The 20,623-nt window shown below is 42.6% G+C and overlaps 3 non-coding genes and 1 pseudogene across 3 annotated transcripts; 1 reads left to right on the top strand and 3 right to left on the bottom strand.

Moving 5' to 3' along the window:
- The first annotated feature begins 2,999 nt into the window (after positions 1-2,999).
- LOC139435787 (uncharacterized) lies at positions 3,000-4,436 on the top strand (annotated as a pseudogene).
- Positions 4,437-18,641: 14,205 nt separating this feature from the next.
- On the bottom strand, positions 18,642-18,715 carry trnan-guu (transfer RNA asparagine (anticodon GUU)). The gene has a single exon. It is a non-coding gene; the product is annotated as a tRNA-Asn (tRNA).
- A 794-nt stretch (positions 18,716-19,509) lies between these two features.
- On the bottom strand, positions 19,510-19,583 carry trnan-guu (transfer RNA asparagine (anticodon GUU)). The gene has a single exon. It is a non-coding gene; the product is annotated as a tRNA-Asn (tRNA).
- Positions 19,584-19,888: 305 nt separating this feature from the next.
- trnan-guu (transfer RNA asparagine (anticodon GUU)) lies at positions 19,889-19,962 on the bottom strand. Its single transcript has one exon. It is a non-coding gene; the product is annotated as a tRNA-Asn (tRNA).
- Positions 19,963-20,623: the final 661 nt, after the last annotated feature.

The following is a 20,623-nucleotide window of genomic DNA, read 5'->3' as shown; positions in this document are numbered from 1 at the left end:
GTGGCAACAAGAGGCAGAGGCTAAGGGTGTGCCCCTGTCTGTCCTGCTCACTGTTGGTGGACCAGAAACCAAATATCACATTTCTGTGTATGAGCCTAAGGCTTCATACTACAGTAGGCTGGGAAGGGTTGTGATTGCATACAACAGCAAGCAGAACAGCTGGCATTGTCCTTGTGCTAAACCAAGACCATCATGCACCCATAAAGCCATCGGGAAATGGCACCTCTTTGCCACAAGAAGACAACTGTTCAGGAAAGTTAAGTCGACGGATATTGAAGAATCCATTCCACCAAATACTTTCACTGAGCAGGATAGTGAACCAGGAGAGGACCATTATCCACCTAGTGAGACTGGCATCAAGCGGGTGCTAAACTACCTATCGGGTAATACAAACATTCCAGCGGAACTCCCACAGGCTACCATCCAGCAGTCAAGAGATGCCGGTGCACTCGATGCTCATCTGACGCACCTCATCCCTAAAGAAGCCAGGTGTAAGGAATGCAATGGCCCTCTCAGGCTGCGGCCACACGAGGACGAAAACGGCTAAACGCATAGGATTAACGCAAACGCAATCGCAAACGAGCTTCCGTCCACACGCAATAGTTATCCGGATAGTGTCTGCCCACACGAGACCGCTCCGTTTAGCTCCAACCGCTGGAGAAGCTGCAGTACATATGCTGAGCCTGTACGTGGCGCTGTAACTTCCTCCACAAAAGCAGCGAAGAAGCATGGTTGTCATGGTTGCCCTTCTGTTTATTCTCCGCGGTGGGGGCCGAGGGAACCGGGCAGAGTTTTTCGCCAGTCAACGTGTATTAAAGTTTAAATCTTCCGGACAAAATGATAAAAGTGCCGGTCAAAGGTCTTCTTTGTTATTTATTGAGCTTTAAAACAAATGAATAACGACTCTAAATAATATAATAATGAAATACACGGAGCCTCTCTTTTTCCTCCTTCTCTTCGGAGAGCGTCAGTGTCTGTCTCATGCAGCAACTGATCCAGTAATGAGTGACCAGGCCGACAGTACAAATAAACATATGTATAACTAGTTTAGGGGGTTTGAGAGGTCATTAAAATAGCTAAGGGTGATGATCTGACTTGAAGTGTGTGTTTTGCTGCAGCAGGAGGAGCTGCAGGTGAGCAGAGCTGCCTGTCTCCGTCCTGTCAGATTAGACTTCACTCGCGAGAGAAAGATAAATAATCTGAATTCAGGGTGCAGTTTACTTTGACGCGGGGGTGAGCAGCAGAGGTGGGGAGAGGCGGGGCTATTGCCTCATCATTAGGTGTAGATGTTGCACAAACAACTGTAGCATGGTCAATAGCGTCCGGAGCACGATAGCAACTCTGCGATCTGCCATTGTTGATGGTGGCGAAACACTTCAGCAATGGCGCGGGGTAAGCGGAGGTGAGCAGAAGAGGTGGGGAGAGGCGGGGCTATTGCGCAATCACTATCAGTGATCTGAAAATGTTCGGATAGGGCGTACACACGGAGCCGTTGGACCCCCCAGAGCGTTGCGTATGCCTTTCTATCCACCTTGGGACCCGTTATCGTTTCCTCAGTCGTTTAGTGCCGTATTCGGTCGTCCTCGTGTGGCCGAACGGTCTATATGACACTAAACAGTAACGCAAACGACCAAATCCGTCCTCGTGTGGCCGCAGCCTACGTGATCCAGTGCTGATCACTGCAAAAAGCAGGATTCTCACAACCACAGGGGTGGCGGAAGGTCAGTAAAAGCACAGTTGTACTATTGATTTTATCTTGTAACATTTGTATGATCTTAATGTCCGTGATTCAGACATACAAATAATAAAAGAAGAAATAGTTTTACTGGTGTCATTAGGACGGCAAGTAATATTTTGGTTGACATTTTGTTTTAAGGCATATCCACCTACCGAAACAAATGTTTGAATTGCAGCCTGATGTACAGGTACCAGGAGTGGGAGGATGGGCTCCACAATTATGATGACCACGTGATCCTTTCTCTGCATTTGTGCCTGACAATAAGGAATGCATTACAGGTGGGGAGATTTGGAAGTTAATGTGTTGTGTTTACTGAAGGATGTCATTTAAAATAAATTTAAAGATAGACCTTGGTTAATTTCAGTTAGCCTCATCTGCCTCCCAACATTTTTTTTTTCTTTGTAGTCCCAGTGTGTTCTGTCCCAGAGTGAGTTCTGTGTTTGTCCCTCTGTTAAATCAACCATGGGTTTATGAAAGGCGCTACGGTATATACATTTTAGTCATTTGTATTGTTATTATTAGTTATTACCCGAATCCCCATTTTCTGCCAAAAAGCCATAGTAACTCAAACATCAGTGAAGAAAGTGTTGTTATGGCAAGAGTGATCGATCTCAGGTTACAATAATCTAATTAAAATATAGTAATTTAGTAAAGATGATTTATAACATAGAACAAGTAAATTGGCAGAAACAGAAAAGTAACTGGAATGTTATGGTATTGATTAGTTAATTTAGCATTACTGTGGGTCACAAACTGATATTTTACATGTGTATTGACATTGTTACTTTTCTCTCAACATTTGTCTGTCACATACTACATACACATACACATACACATACTGCTGTCAGTAGAGTTATTGAAATGATTGAGACAACAGAGAAAGGGTTCTCCATGCCTATCTACATGTCGAGGCCCTTACTGACCATGATCACATGCATGCATGTGTAACATGTGGATACCATCCACCAGTTGTTGTGATGGACCTTCACAGGAAAGGTGTCTTTAATATGCCAGGCGAGTTTGATCAGCCGTAATATTACACGTATAGACTTTTTGCTGTCTGAATTACAATAAGATCAACAGTATGCAAGTTGTGCCTTGCAATACCATGCTGGGCATATACTGTTATTGTCAGTTAATTTGTTTATGCATGTAACATCATATGGCAGCAGGGTATACATGGTTGTTCCAATGTAGTTATCTGAGATAATCACAAATGTTTCATATAACAGTCAGTGACATTCAGAGACCAAGACTATGATGGGATGCTGTGGCTGTGGAAATGCTCAGTCGGGGTTTCATTCCATGGAGGTCATGCAGAATGAAAAGCCAGCTATGAAGACCCAAATGTTTATCTGAATTATATGAATGTATGAAAATGAGAATGGTTTCTGAAACAATGCATTTTACAATTGTCCCTAAAGATGGTAAGAAGAACCCCTTTGTTGTGCCTCTGAGTCCCAACAAAGGGGCACCATGGACCGGCCACAGACCAGGCAGTCTGACCTCATCCTGAACACTGCATTTCAAAAGATCCCTACAACTACAATGTCAGATGACAGTGAGCACCTGGAGGTCACTGAGGAGCGGCTTTCTGATGAGATCATCAACTTGAAGGTGATTATAATGTGAAATAAGTTGGAAAATGCATCATGCATGTAATTAAAATATACTTTATTTGCAGAATTGGCTTACTAATTAATTTCTACAACAGGTAGAGGAAGTAAGGGCACTCCAAAGGACACCAAAGGCTCCAAGACAGATCTTGTCCTCAGACTTAGAGATAAGTCTAATAGAGTGACTTATAATAACACAGTCTTTGAGAAAGTTTGGGGTGCCTCAGGTTAGTGAAATAACATCATAATTATATTCTAAGATGATTACACCTGTTCATATTTCGTGATTTGCATCGTTTTTCACACAGATCATGGAGTTATGTATTTGAACACATTTCATTCCCAAAGATCCCGACCATCATGTTACTAACTTATACCTCTGCTTTCAGGTGGCTGGGCTGATACTTGCCCATGTGGGGTTGTCTATTCAGTTCAATGTAACCTCAGAGCAGAGAGCCCACGGGATTATGTGGATCTTTTGCTGTCGTGGAAACACTTTCCCAATGTCACAGTGTGTGACTGTTCAAGGGGAGTGGCGGTGCGTGGTAACCGTCGACAGCCTGAGACATTTCATCCTTTTCAAGGACGGTTAATGGAGCCTACTCCGGAGAACACGAAGCAGGCTTCAGAGGGCAAGCTTCATGTGAATATGCCATGGTTGAAACACCCCAAAGTTCCAACAGATGGAGATGGCCACCCTCTCACTGGTTCCTCGGAGCATCATGCACTGAGTGATGTATTCCACCAGGGGAACAGCAAAGATGAAAGGGATGTTCTCAGAAGGATAGAGCTTGTGCCAGAGCTGGCGGGGCGCATAAACAGTCAATATGCGGAACAACTGTTCTCAGGAATGAGGAAAAAATAATTACTTTTTAAACATGACAACACCCTCAACACACATATATCTGCAAAGAAATATACTACACCACTACAATGTGACGAAAAACAACAAAGCTAAAGAGCAATACAGAAACATCATCCCAGCAGATGTGGAAATGCAGCTTGATGTCAATGGGAGGATATCATTAGGTGAAGCATTTCTTATAATCATTATGTTCTTGTTCTTTTATGTGGTTATCTGAGGACATGAGGTGGAAGAATGTATTGACCAGCATGATGCTTCAAGAGGGTAGGTGTGACAATGTGGACGATTTGGACTGGAATGACAAATGTGGTCTTTTGCGTCGCAATCCTGTAACGGCTGCACGCATGTTTCAACACAGATGGGAAACCTTTTTTAAAGATGTCATACGATCACCAAGTCAGCCAATTGGGAAAGTGGTAGATTACTTCTATCGTGTTGAGTTTCAACAGAGAGGGAGTCCTCATATACATGCCATTTTCTGGATTGAAGACAGCCCACAAATTGATCGAGACACTGATGAGGAGGTGGTGCAGTTTGTAGACAAGTACATTTCTTGTGAACTTCCAGAAGATGATGAGCTACTTGAGGAAATGGTGTCAACTGTGCAAACGCATAGTAAAAGACATTGAAAATCGTGTAGAAAGAAAAACACCGTGTGTCGTTTCAACTTCCCACGACCACCGAGTGAACGGTCCTTTGTTTCCAGAGTAGGGAAAACGGATAAGTCGTGTTCACAACAGGAAGGAGTCGGCAACCAAATGATGGAAGAACAGGCACGTAAGATCATGTCCACGGTCAAAGAGGCAGTCACTGATGAGACGGCTACTTTCAAAACAGTCTCAGAGCTGTTTGGAAGTCTGGGTATTAACCAGGAGCAGTTTGAATCTGCATTTGAATGCATTGGTAAGAAAACCCAGGTTGTACTGAAGCGCAAACCTACAGACGTATGGGTGAATCCATACAATAAACGTTTACTTAGCGCTTGGAATGCTAACATGGACATTCAGTTTGTAGCAAATGCATATGCCTGCATTGTGTACATTATTTCATACATCGCAAAACTGAACGTGAAATGGGATTACTGCTCAGCAACGCTCAACGAGAAGCGACAAAGGAGGGAAATACGGATGCCAAAAAGTCCTTGCGAAAGTTAGGCAGCATTTATCTGCATAATCGTGATGTTTCCGCACAGGAGGCCGTTTACAGATTGACCCAGATGCATTTAAAACATAATTCCCGATCGGTTCACTACATTCCCACAGGAGATAACGCAACGCGTATGAGTCTGCCCCTAAAGGAACTAAAACGTAGGGCAGATTCAAACACTCTCACAGACAACAACATGTGGATGGCCAGTTCTGTGGATAGGTATTTGGCTAGACCAAATGAAGACATATTTCATCGGATGTGTTTAGCTACATTTGTGTCGGAATACAGAGTTCTGTCGAAAAACCAGACTTCTGTTAATAGAGTGAAACTAGGCAAGGACCTAGGATTCGTCCTGAAAAGGACTAAGGGAAAACCTGCAGTGGTGCGCTATGTGCAGTTTTCACATGACACGGATCCCGAGAAGTACTTCAGGAACATCTTGCAGCTTTTCCTGCCTTACCGTGTGACTGAAGACTTAAAACCTGAAGGGTTTCAGACTTTCGAACAGTTTTCGAACCATAACGGTCGATGGTTGCTAGACACTGTGGTTCACAGTGATAAAACTACTGTTGATGTAAACAGGCGAACATTTGAGACAGAATCTGAAGTGATGGAACATTCTGACAATGTTTCAGGACACACCGTACTGACCGGCCTAAAAAAGGTGGTGGCGTTGCCATTTATGTGAAAAATAAGTTTTGTGTAACTAATATGGTTTCCAAATCTGTTAGTAAACAGCTAGAATTTTTAGCCGTGAATATTGAGGTAACAAAGGGTCAACAGCTCATGGTGGTGGGCTGCTACAGGGCCCCTTCGGCTGTCAAGGACTCTTTATCGTCATTGGCAAAACTGTTATCGCAACTTTCCTACAAGGAAATAGTGCTGCTTGGTGATTTTAATTGGGACTGGTTAACTTCTGTGTCAGAGGATTTTAAAAACCTGTGTACCTCTTTGAATTTTACCCAGATTATAGACAGTCCTACTCGCCCAAATATTAAGTCCCCAAATAAATCCTCCTTAATTGATCTAATTTTAACAAATGTTCCACATAAATACTCATCTGTGGGAGTATTTGCTAATGATGTGAGTGACCACTGTGTTGTAGCCACAATTAGGGACACTAAGGTCCAAAAGGTTAAACCACGTGTCATCACAAAGAGAGACAAAAAACACTTTGTGGAGCAGGGTTTTTTACATGATCTGTTTGATTTTGATTGGGGTAGAATCAATTTGTGTGCTGATGTAGAAACTGCATGGTCTTATTTTTATCTTGGTTTTATGAAAATTATAGATAGACATGCACCTCTGCGTAAATTTAGAGTGAAGGGACGAAACAATCCCTGGTTTTCTGCTGAGCTGTCCAGTCTCCTTCATGAGAGAAATAATGCTGGGGCTAAGGCTAGGAAATCAGGCTCAGAGGTAGAATGGCTACGTTTTAGGCAGCTAAGAAATAGCTTCACATCCCAAATAAAAAGTGCTAAATCAAAGTACTATTTGTCGGTTACCACAGAAAACCTGAATAATCCTAGGAAATTTTGGAAAGCCATAAAATCGATTTCCACTGGTGATATCCCAAATGAGCTACCTCCGTGCCTTACCACAGCATCTGGCACTATATCAGACAGGGCTACTATGCTAAATTGTTTTAATAAGCATTTTGTGTCTTGTGGCTCTCTGTTTGGCTGTGTGGCTCCTGTGAACGCTCCAATCCTTGACTCTGAACAATGTGGTCTGGAAAACCCTTTCAGTTTTACTCCTTTAACTGTTGGTATTGTTCATGAAGCATTATCCAAGTTAGATCCTAGGAAACCGGCTGGCCCGGACAACGTAGAACCTTTCTTTTTAAAGATAGCTGCAGATTTTATTGCTCCACCTCTTACTTCTCTTTTTAACCTCTCCCTCAGCACGAACACAATTCCAAAAGTATGGAAGTCTGCTTATGTCTTGCCTTTACTGAAAGGAGGGGAGGCAACTATTTTAAATAACTATAGGCCAATCTCTAAATTGTCAGTTCTGGCTAAGGTGCTCGAACGCTTAGTGAGTGAACAAGTAAAGGAGTTTTTATGTATAAATGATATCCTGTCTAAACATCAGTCAGGATTCAGAAAGAAACACAGCACCATCACTGCCACGATGAAAGTGGTAAATGACATTACTACTATTTTAGATAATAAGCAGAGTTGTGCAGCTCTGTTTATTGACCTTTCCAAAGCGTTTGACACCGTTGATCATCGCATTTTAAAGCAGAGGCTACTCAGTATTGGCCTATCCAGCCTTGCAGTGGGGTGGTTTGTGAACTACCTCTCTGAAAGGTCCCAATGTGTTCACTTTGATGGGCTGTCTTCTGAGTGGTTAAACATTTCTAATGGTGTACCACAAGGTTCTGTTTTAGGACCACTTTTATTCTCCATATATATTAACAGTGTAGGTGATAATGTGGATGAAGCTACTTTACATTTTTATGCGGATGATACTGTGATGTACTGTGCAGGTCCCTCCATTCAGGAGGCTGGTGTTAAATTACAAGCTGTTTTTAACACTATTCAGACTCAGCTCTCTGAACTAAAGCTTCTTTTAAATGTTGAGAAAACCAAGGTAATGCTCTTTTTAAAAGCTAAAAAGACTCCAGAGCCTGTTTTAGATATTGTAACTACGCAAGGAACAAAACTTGAAGTTGTTGCCTGTTACAAATACCTTGGTATCTGGCTTGATGATTGTCTCTCTTTTAAACTTCATGTCAATAACCTGCTAAAAAAACTGAGGGTTAGGCTAGGTTTCTTTTTCAGAAACAAGTCCTGTTTCTCGCTTGAGGCCAGGAAAAGGCTAGTCACTGTGACCTTTTTACCTGTGCTGGACTATGGGGATTTGTTGTATATGAATGCACCTGCCAATTACCTGAGCAAATTGGATGCTGCGTATCACAGTGCTCTGAGATTTGTCACAAATTGTAAAGCGCTTACTCATCACTGTACACTGTATACCAAGGCAGGTTTACCATCTCTCTCTGTACGGAGGCTCAGTCATTGGTACACGTTTATCTATAAAGCTTTGTTGGGTAAACTCCCGTATTATATCTGCTCGCTGATAACACAGAGAGTTGCAAGCAGCTATTGTCTGAGGTCACATGATGTGGTCTTGTTAGATGTGCCAAGAGCACGGACTGTCTCAGGTAAGACAGCTTTTATGTGCGCAGCTCCACTTGCTTGGAACAATCTTCAGCAAGAATTGAAACTGAGCAATCTCATTCCTCTGCATGTTTTTAAAGCCAGGGTAAATGAAATGCTTGCCGATACAATGGGCACTTGTAAATGTCTATAACTATGTATCCTGTAAATATAATGTATAATGTCCTTTATTGTTTTATGTTTCATGTGGAACCTATATGCTGCAGGTCTCCCTTGAAAAAGAGATCTATGATCTCAATGGGACCAATCTGGTTAAATAAAGGTTTGAAATGAAATGAAATGTGCTCTTGAAGATGCCTGGTGTGAAATGTGTCCAGGGAAACAGTTGGAATGCTTGGAATGTGAACAGGAAGTGAGGGAACGAGTGCCAGCTCCAGACGAACACACAGATACCATTCCAGACTTGGCCGACGCTGGTGCAGGGGGAAATCGTTTTGATGCACATGGAAACATTATGTGTAGATCGGATGCACTTAATCTTCTCAGATCTCTGAATGTCAAACAGAGAGAGATCTTTTATCAAGTTAGACAATGGTGCATTGAAAAGGTAAATGGCACGAACCCAAAACCCTTCAATGTGTTTGTTACAGGTGGTGCTGGGACTGGGAAATCGCACCTCATTAAAGCAATCCACTATGAAGCATCTAAGTTGCTGTCACAAGTTACAAGTTCGCCTGATAAAGTGTCTGTGTTGTTAACTGCCCCTACTGGAATTGCTGCTTATAGTTTAGGAGCCAGCACAATACATAGCACATTTTCTATAGGGTTGGATGTCAAACCTCCCTACACGCCGTTAGGAGAGGAAAGGGTCAGTACCTTACGTGCTGAATTGAGCGATCTGCAGATCCTTCTGATTGATGAGATTTCAATGGTGAATCATAACTTGCTAGCCTATGTTCATGGTAGACTTAGGCAGATTAAGCAAATTAGTGATCACTCACCATTTGGAAAAGTCAGCGTCATAGCTGTCGGCGACTTTTTCCAACTCAAGCCAGTTCAAGGCAAATCCTTGTATTTGGAGAACATGCCATGTGATTTCTGGACTGAAAAATTCTCCATTGCTCATTTAAACACCATTGTATGTCAACAGGACACTGTCTTTGCAGAACTGTTGAACAGGTTGAGTACACGAGCTAAGACCACGGCGCTCGTTGCCAGTGACATAGCTATCTTGAAAAAGTGTGAAACCGGGGAAAGCACTTCAGCGTTGCATATTTTCGCAACAAATGCACAAGTTAATGACCACAATATCAGACAGTTGTCAGCATCATGTCCAGAGAACCTTTGCGTGGAGGCACTGGATTATGAGAAGAATCAACAATCCGGCCGCATGGAATTGAAAAGAGGGCACTTCAGAAATGTGTACACATCCTATTTACCTGAAAGGTTACCGTTGGGAAAGGGTGCACGAGTGATTTTGATCAAAAATATTGATGTGTCTGACGGCTTGGTAAACGGAGTCTGTGGGAATGTCGTAGACATTGTCAACAATATCCACAACACATTTGTGAGCACTGTGTTTGTGAAATTCGATGACGAAAAAGTGGGTACTAACAGAAGGAAGCGTTTCCCTTCAACTAGTGGCAACCCTTTGGCTACTCAGACAGAGATGACGAAAGGATACGCAAGGGAAAATTGCGTAAACAGTTTCCTTTGAAACTAGCATGGGCTTGCACAATCCACAAGGTGCAAGGGTTAACTGTTGACAAAGCAGTCGTTTCGCTTAAAAGAATCTTTGAGTCAGGCCAGGCATATGTTGCTTTAAGCCGCGTCAAAAGCTTAAATGGGTTGACAATTCAGGACTTTAAAGACAGCGCCATATATTGCAAAGAGAATATTCAGGATTCCCTTGATGGCATTTGTATCCTGTGCTACTACACCCTCACAGGGAACACACTCATTCTCCATATTCTCAATGAATGTACAAAGTTTAGACAGACATTTACCTGATCTAACGGTGGCAATTCAGCCATTTGATTACAGTTGTGTGGCTGTAACGGACACATGGTTAACTGAAACTGTTGCAAATCACACTGCACGGATTGAGAAATATACGTTTCACAGTGTGCCACGTTGCAAGGCATACAACTCAACTGACGCTGTTTTGAAAACAATTAAAGACCAACAACAAGTCGGAGTTTGCATATATTGTCAAGACCAGTTAGAGTACACCATTTTGGATATTCCAAATGTGAATTTAGAATGTATTGCCTCGCATTTCACCAGGGAGAATGTGATTGTTGTGGTTCTTTACCGCCCACAAACATATCCATTGCCTCTGTTCAAACTAAACATGAAGCTGTTGACCAGTTTCTTAAATACTAGGTCAGACAGCGTAGTCATTTTGGGAGACTTCAACCATGATCAGCTCAAGTCATTGTCCATGTCATCCTTCATGGAACAACTAGGTTACTTGCAGTTGGTATCCGAACCCACAACAGAAAAGGGAACATTGATCGATCATGTATATGGGAAACACACAAGTAAGTATCTCACAGAAACGAAGGTTATCCTGATGTATTTCAGTACTCATGAGGCAGTTCAATGTTTATTAACAAAGAACACCTGAGCTTCAACTGTTTCATTGTATAACTGACAAAGGACACGAGCGGTAGTTTTGGTTGTATATTCATCTTTTATAAAAACACATTTAAGCTATTCTGCCCCAAAAAATGTTGTGACAACTTGTCTGAGGTTATCCACACTAACCAACATAACCATATCTTCAATTAGATTAATCTGCAGTCGCATAACATTTATCAAAGGCGCACACATTCTGTTTAATTGAAAGAATTTATTAACTCACATATCAGTTTAACATTTCTTTGTCATGTTTGTAAATAAAAGTTGTATTAATTCATGTTTTCTTCCCATAAGTTCCCTAACCCCCTTTGTCATATCAAAGAGTTGATGGACCCTTATTTCATGCTGAGGACCAAACCCACTGCCATGACAACGGGAGGTTTTTACTTTATTTGCATGCTGTTGAAGTGTATATCTGTTGTCTGTCTGTCCTGCAATACAGTAAGATAAATATTGAAAGATTACATCTTCAGGCATATATTTCATTTTCCAAATGTTTTCAAATTTATAACTTAATTTAGTGGCATTGACCACAAAACAGATGTATTGCAGGTTTTGCTTTTTGTTAAAGTTTAGGCAACAACAAAAAGCAAAGAACCACTGGTATGGACTCTCATTTGAGACAGGGTTCGACTCCCTGTGGTGGTTTGATCTATTGTTGTGGTGTAGACAGTTAATTAAAGATCCATAAAGATATAGCTGCACAGTCCAATAATCCCTAATTGTTGACATGATGTGTTGAAGTCCTCTAGGATCAACAAGCGACATATCGCTACCTGGTTGATGCAGGAAGAATGGTACCAACACAACTGGCGCACATGCCTAAGATTTCCTGGTCAGAAACAAAGGAACGCAAAGTCAGGTAAACAATTTACAGGTGGCAGAGGAAGAGAGCCAGTCAGCCAGTCAGTCCGCCAGTCAGCCAGCAGCAGTCAGCATGGAGGAGAATGCTGAGGTCCGGGAGAAAACACGGGGGAGGGGAGGGAGATCTCCCCGTTTGAAAGAAGTCTGCTGTCTGCTGTGACCAATTACATACCAATTGCCCAGCCAACCCCACCAGTGGTGGAGGAGGACGAGGACTTTCAATTCTTCAAGAGCCTCTTGCCCACCATGAGGCAGATGACAAGGGCACAGAGGGCAAGAGTCCGCCTTGGGGTACACCAGCTCATTTTTGTGGTGGACCAGGAGAACAATGTATAATTTTTTCACACGTACTGATCCACATTACATTTTTGTACACTCATCACACACACTTCACTCATCACACACACTTCACTCAAATTCACCAAATAAAACATTATTTCAAGTATGTTATGGCTATACTGTGTCTTCACTTGTTCATGTGGTTTGTCAGTTGCAACATACCAGAAGCTTCATGTATGTCGGTATATATAATGTACTTTCTTCTGTAATTGGTCATGTGAAAAGCTGTTGAAATTATGAGTGGTTTATCAGTAAAAACAGGGCTGAAAGAAAAAGGTTGTTAGTCATATCATAATATAATAATATCAATTCAAGAAACATGTATATTAGGAATGTTTGATTTTAAAATGGCTCATTTGGAATATTTGCTCTTTAAAGAAAATGGGTAGCTCTTAAAAGAGCTTTTGGTTTGGAGGAGCCATGGTGACCCTACACCACGTTCTGCTGCCATGACACTACACCCTCCTCATTCAAATAGGACCTACACCACGTTATGCTGCCATGACACTGCACCCTCCTCATTCAAATAGGACCTACACCACGTTATGCTGCCATGACACTGCACCCTCCTCATTCAAATAGGACCTACACCACGTTATGCTGCCATGGCAATGCACCCTCCTCATTCAAATAGGACCTACACCACGTTATGCTGCCATGGCACTGCACCCTCCTCATTCAGATAGGAGCAGAAGGTCTCCCGCAGTTGGATGGATCGGCGTGTGGCGTTGTTGGAGCCCATCCTAGGTGCATCGCGCAGGGTTGGAGCTTCATCACTCGGCTCTGCGACGACAGGGACGACAGGTGTGCGTGATGACCTTCCTATTGTCTTCCAGCGGAGGAAGTTGTGCAACACACAGGCGGCCTTCACACACAACTCTGTTACCTCCGGGCTGGTGGTGATGACACGCCGGAACATTCTCCACCGAGATGAGAGGATGCCAAACGCACATTCAACCACCAACCTGGCCTGGCTGAGGCGGTAGTTGAACAGCCTCCTTTCACGTGTGAGCTGGCGTCCAGGGAACGGACACAGCAGGTTGTCCAGCAGCGGAAAAGCCTCATCTAATTAATTAATTCTACCGTGTTGTGTAATGTTTATTTATACTGTTCATGCTCACTACTTGTAGCACTTCGGGATTTGCATTCAAATATGAAGTGCTTTATAAATGGAACTCATTATTATTATTATTATTATTATCTCCAACCAACACATGGGGAAGAAGGCCGAGCTGCTCTGCTCCTGGGATGACGGTGTCAGGTGGTAGCTGCAGACTGCCATCTCGGAGGCCCTCTCCAAAAGCAGAATTCCGCAGGCTCCCACCGTCGCTGCTCCTTCCAAAACCTCCGACATCCCTGAAGAGGTACTGGGCGTCCACTACCCTGAAGAGGTACTGGGCATCCACAACAGCCAGTAGTACCAAGGAGTGGGTGGACTTGTAGTTGAAGTAGAGGGACCCATAATTTGCCGGAGCCTGGATCACCACGTGCTTCCCATCAATGGCACCAACGCAATTTGGAAAGTTCCAGCACTCCTGGAACCCAGCAGCGATGGCTCTCCAGTCCTCCGTCTGTGGTACCGGCATGGTCTCCTCGACCAGGGCGGTCCAGATGGCACCCGCAACCTCCTGCACGATGACAGCCACTGTTGTATGCCCGACCCGATAGCTGAATGCTATGGTCCTGTACGAGTCACCGGTTGCCAGGTACCTGAGAAAAAAGTAATATACAAGATTTTTTTTTAAAAAAGGTTATACGCCACGCAGACACACACACCACAGACAGACACACACACACACACACCACAGACACACACATCACAGACACACAATTACACCACAGGCACACACACCACAGACACACACATCACACATTTCACACTTCCATTACGTACACCGACAAAACTACCTATGTGTAGCCGCTCCAAGACCCCCAAAACACGGACTAAGGAGCTCCAGGATCCCTCCCTACCATGAGCAAACAGGCTATTTCACACTTCCATTACGTACACCGACAAAACCACCTATGTGTAGCCGCTTCAAGACCCCCAAAACACGGACTAAGGAGCTCCAGGATCCCTCCCTACCATGAGAAAACAGGCTATTTCACATTTCCATTACGTACTCCCATTAAAAGTGCATGAAATGGACAGGAATCTGTCCATTTCATCCACATTTGACGACCCGTCCAGGGTGGCTTTCTTACCCAGGAATTAGTGTGTGAAAGCTGGGTAAGATTACTGTGAATACAGGGGTGCACATGGCTTTATTACCCAGGAATTAGTGTGTGAAAGCTGGGTAAGATTGCTGTGAATTTAGGGAGGATATGTCCATTTCATCCACACGTGACAACTCCCATTAAAAGTGCATGAAATGTACAGGAATCTGTCCATTTCATCCACATTCGACGACCCCATTAAAAGTGCATGAAATGTACAGGAATCTGTCCATTTCACCCACATTTGACGACCCGTCTAGGGTGGCTTTCTTACCCAGGAATTAGTGTCTGAAAGCTGGGTAAGATTACTGTGAATACAGGGGTGTACATGGCTTTATTACCCAGGAATTAGTGTGTGAAAGCTGGGTAAGATTGCTGTGAATTTAGGGAGGATATGGCCATTTCATCCACATGTGACGACTCCCATTAAAAGTGCAGGAATCTGTCAATTTCATCCACATTCGACGACCCGTCCAGGGTGGCTTTCTTACCCAGGAATTAGTGTGTGAAAGCTGGGTAAGATTACTGTGAATACAGGGGTGCACATGGCTTTATTACCCAGGAATTAGTGTGTGAAAGCTGGGTAAGATTGCTGTGAATTTAGGGAGGATATGTCCATTTCATCCACACGTGACAACTCCCATTAAAAGTGCATGAAATGTACAGGAATCTGTCCATTTCATCCACATTCGACGACCCCATTAAAAGTGCATGAAATGTACAGGAATCTGTCCATTTCACCCACATTTGACGACCCGTCCAGGGTGGCTTTCTTACCCAGGAATTAGTGTCTGAAAGCTGGGTAAGATTACTGTGAATACAGGGGTGTACATGGCTTTATTACCCAGGAATTAGTGTGTAAAAGCTGGGTAAGATTGCTGTGAATTTAGGGAGGATATGGCCATTTCATCCACATGTGACGACTCCCATTAAAAGTGCAGGAATCTGTCCATTTCATCCACATTCGACGACCCGTCCAGGGTGGCTTTCTTACCCAGGAATTAGTGTGTGAAAGCTGGGTAAGATTACTGTGAATACAGGGGTGCACATGGCTTTATTACCCAGGAATTAGTGTGTGAAAGCTGGGTAAGATTGCTGTGAATTTAGGGAGGATATGTCCATTTCATCCACATGTGACGACCCCATTAAAAGTGCATGAAATGTACAGGAATCTGTCCATTTCATCCACATTCGACGACCCCATTAAAAGTGCATGAAATGTACAGGAATCTTTCCATTTCATCCACATTTGACGACCCATCCAGGGTGGCTTTCTTACCCAGGAATTAGTGTCTGAAAGCTGGGTAAGATTACTGTAAATACAGTGTGCACATGGCTTTATTACCCAGGAATTAGTGTGTGAAAGCTGGGTATGTTTGCTGTCAATTTAGGGAGGATATGGCCATTTCATCCACACGTGACGACTCCCATTAAAAGTGCATGAAATGTACATGAATCTGTCCATTTCATTCACATTTGACGACCCGTCCAGGGTGGCTTTCTTACCCAGGAATTAGTGTCTGAAACCTGGGTAAAATTGATGTGAATATAGGCAGAATATGTCCATTTCATCCAGGGAGATGTACAGGGCTTTCTTACCCAGGAATTAGTGTGTGAAAGCTGGGTAAGATTGCTGTGAATATAGGTAGGATATGTACATTTCATCCACATGTGACGACTCTCATTAAAAGTGCATGAAATGTACAGGTACATACTGTAAGGGCCTCGGGCAGATTCGGGCCTCCCAGAAGTTAGGAGCAACCAGGGAGGAGGATATCCCTGCCGTACATGGACAGCACCCAGAGACTGCTTGGGAGGAGGCTGGGCTCTGGGGGCTCCTGGCAGACCACAGGGAGGAGGCTGGGCTCTGGGGGTAACTACTGGGGGTGTGATATAAAATAAATGCATGAGGCATTTCTTAATCTGAAACTATCATTATGTTTTAGTCTGGAGTGAGTCACTCAGTGTAAATCCTATGATTGATAATATTTGCACCAGTAAATTGTAAATGTCCAGTAATATACTTATCATATGTGAATAATAAGTAATAGGTACATATGTTTCTATACTTTACCTTCTGACAGAGGTCACATCACTTCCGTTTCCTTGGAGCAGGTTTATCCCTCCTGAAGGCCAAAGCCCGTCCATTCTGCATCTCCCATTTTGTTATGGCTTATAGGTTTAGTGATCATCTAAACTTTAAGTAAAATAACAATGCAAGTGTTAGAGAGACCTACACTGCAAAGCGAACAACACTGACACCATGTTAACCATTATTTACACAGGTTATCTACACATATAATCATGTATAAACACACATCATGTTCATAAACGGGGAAGTTGTCCTTTTATCCATATATGATTGATGTATGTATATTGAATTACAATTAATGTAATGTTATATACAGTATATAGCTATCTTGAATATATATTCAACAATATACTGTATCCTTCCTGGAGCATATAACACACTTTATCATATCATAGTGAGCAACGATCCCTTATCTCACATAAAGATATTTATATCTTATAATATATGATATACTTTAGGTGTCTATATGAACAAATAAACTGATAAACATAAACTCATAAAATGCCACCAGTACCCAATAGGCATCTTAACCAAATCTGTAAAGTAACTAAAGGTAAGCTATTAAACACATGTCGTGGAGTAAAAGTACACCATTTACCTCTGAATTGTAGTGAAGTAGAAGTACACAGTAGAAAAATATGGAAACACTCAAGTGAAGTATAAGTATCTCAAAATTCTACTTAAGTACAGTACTTGAGTAAATGTTCTTAGTTACTTTCCACCTCTGTGTATACAGTATATATGCTGTATGACTTCTGTACCACTGCTCACAGAAGTGTAGTTACTAATTACAACATGCCCATTAATACAAGAGTCGTTTAACAACTTATTTAAATGACTGTTGTCAATCGGATGTACAACGCATGGCTGTTGACATTGATTAATATAATAACGTGTATTTAACCTAGACACGATAGCATTAGCAATGCTGGCTTGCTAACTTTATGCAGACTGAAGTTGCCGACTGTATACCGTAATGTAAAAGTTGACGCCAAAACGACGGTTGTAAAAATAGGTTTTATGACTGTAAACGGGAAAATAGAAACAATAGTGTTGTCACTTACTCTGAATAATGCGCCTCGCGATTTTTACACTGTCAACCAAAAGCGTGAGGGGGGCGGGTTCGGAGTGAAGCCGTGCCGTGAGTGGCTCTGTCCATTGTGATGCCGTGACGTGATTGGCTCCGTCCATTGTGAACTCGCGTCGTGATTGGTTTAGGTCCAATCTCACAATGGACAGCGAGTATCATGATTGGGTGATAGGATTGGATTTTGACAGACGGTCCTGCGCAAGCTAGCGCCACAGAGACATTCTACCCAGCTAAAAGGGGTTTGGCATGGATCACTGGCCCCACCCTCCTTAATTGGCTCTTTGATTCAAGAAATGTGTTTGCCAAGAATACAGAAAAGTAGAAGTTGCCTCAAATGAAACCTGTGAAAGCTAAATGTGCGCTAGCTTTTAAAGCTTCAGTTCATGTCTTCAATTTTGCTGGAAGCAAGGACGTACATCAAATGATGATGTGTAACAGTTATACTTTTGTTACTGGTTTCCTGGTAACTTGCCCCTGAACACGTCAACTGGCATATTACCTTAGATGTCTATTCAAACATTAAACATCACTGGGTGGACTTGAACCACCAACCTTTCGGTTAACAGCCGAACGCGCTAAACAATTGAGCCACAGAGACATGCTACCCAGCTAAAAGGGGCTTGGCATGGATCGCTGTCCCCACCCTCCTTAATTGGCTCTTTGCTTCCAGAAATGTGTTTGCCTAGAACACAGAAAAGTAGAAGTTGCCTCAAATGAAACCTGTGTAAGCTAAATGTGCACTAGCTTTTAAAGCTTCAGTTCATTTCTTCAATTTTGCTGGAAGCAAGGACGTACATCAAATGATGATGTGTAACAGTTATACTTTTGTTACTGGTTTTCTGGAACCTTGCCCCTGAACACAAAAACTGGCATGTTACCTTACATGTTTATTCAAACATTAAACGTCACTGGGTGGACTTGAACCACCAACCTTTCGGTTAACAGCGGAACGCGCTAACCAATTGCGCCACAGAGACATGCTACCCAGCTAAAAGGGGCTTGGCATGGATCGTTGGCCCCACCCTCCTTAATTGGCTCTTTGCTTCCAGAAATGTGTTTGCCTAGAATACAGAAAAGCAGAAGTTGCCTCAAATGAAACCTGTGTAAGCTAAATGTGCGCTAGCTGTTAAAGCTTCAGTTCATGTCTTCAATTTTGCTGGAAGCAAGGACGTACATCAAATGATGATGTGTAACAGTTATACTTTTGTTACTGGTTTTCTGGAACCTTGCCCCTGAACACCTTGTAGTGGACATTTTTTATTATATCATTCTTATTATATCTTTCATATGCTTAAACCAAATGCTTCTTATTTCCTGATGTGCTTTCTACTATTATTATTATTATTATTATTATTATATTCTCTTATGGATTATTCCCAGGCTCTGCAAGGCCACAGCTGTTTTAGCCGACTGGGAGTCACACAAGAACCGTTATGCTATCTGCTCAAGGCCACTGGGTGTCTCATAAACAATCTGACCGTGTGAACACAAGAGTTATAACATTCCCACTCTTTTCTTATATAATCTCTGCTTTTTCATTGTTCTGCGCACTCTCGCGCAGACTATCTTATACTCTGTCCGACTTGTGACATTATATTATTGTATCGTGTATTTGAAGCTTCAAATATATAACCAAAAGACAGCTTTTCTCGATTCACCATTTATTTGTTTTTATCACTTTGACTTGTACTCTCCAGCTGTGTTTGGGTCCTAGATTTCCATAACAACCTCAACTGGCATGTTACCTTACATGTTTTCTCAAACATTAAAACGTCACTGGGTGGACTTGAACCACCAACCTTTCGGTTAACAGCCGAACGCGCTAACCAATTGCGCCACAGAGACATGCTACACTGCTAAAAGGGGCTTGGCTTGGATAGCTGGCCCCACCCTCCTTAATTTGCTCTTTGATTCAAGAAGTTTGTTTGCCTAGAATACAGAAATGTAGAAGTTGCCTCAAATGAAACCTGCGTAAGCTAAATGTGCACCAGTTTTTAAAGCTTTTGTTCATGTCTTCAATTTTGATGGAAGCAAGGACGTACATCAAATGATGATGTGTAACAGTTATACTTTTGTTACTGGTTTCCTGGTAACTTGCCCCTGAACACGTCAACTGGCATGTTACCTAAGACGTCTATTCAAACATTAAACGTCACTGGGTGGACTTGAACCACCAACCTTTCGGTTAACAGCCGAACGCGCTAACCAATTGCGCCACAGAGACATGCTACCCAGCTAAAAGGGGCTTGGCATGGATCGCTGGCCCCACCCTCCTTAATTGGCTCTTTGATTCAAGAAGTTTGTTTGCCTAGAATACAGAAATGTAGAAGTTGCCTCAAATGAAACCTGTGTAAGCTAAATGTGCGCTAGCTGTTAAAGCTTCAGTTCATGTCTTCAATTTTGCTGGAAGCAAGGACGTACATCAAATGATGATGTGTAACAGTTATACTTTTGTTACTGGTTTTCTGGAACCTTGCCCCTGAACACAAAAACTGGCATGTTACCTTACATGTTTATTCATAAATTAAACGTCACTGGGTGGACTTGAACCACCAACCTTTCAGTTAACAGCCGAACGCGCTAACCAATTGGCCACAGAGACATGCTACACTGCTAAAAGGGGCTTGGCTTGGATAGCTGGCCCCACCCTCATTAATTTGCTCTTTGATTCAAGAAGTTTGTTTGCCTAGAATACAGAAATGTAGAAGTTGCCTCAAATGAAACCTGTGTAAGCTAAATGTGCACCAGTTTTTAAAGCTTGAGTTCATGTCTTCAATTTTAGTGGAAGCAAGGACGTACATCAAATGATGATGTGTAACAATTATACTTTTGTTACTGGTTTTCTGGAACCTTGCCCCTGAACACCTCAACTGGCATGTTACCTT

This window comes from Pseudochaenichthys georgianus, chromosome 18 (genome assembly GCF_902827115.2).
Source record: "Pseudochaenichthys georgianus chromosome 18, fPseGeo1.2, whole genome shotgun sequence".
Lineage (NCBI taxonomy): Eukaryota > Metazoa > Chordata > Actinopteri > Perciformes > Channichthyidae > Pseudochaenichthys > Pseudochaenichthys georgianus.
Note: the sequence above shows the minus strand (reverse complement) of the source record. Positions and strands in the feature narration are given on the sequence as shown.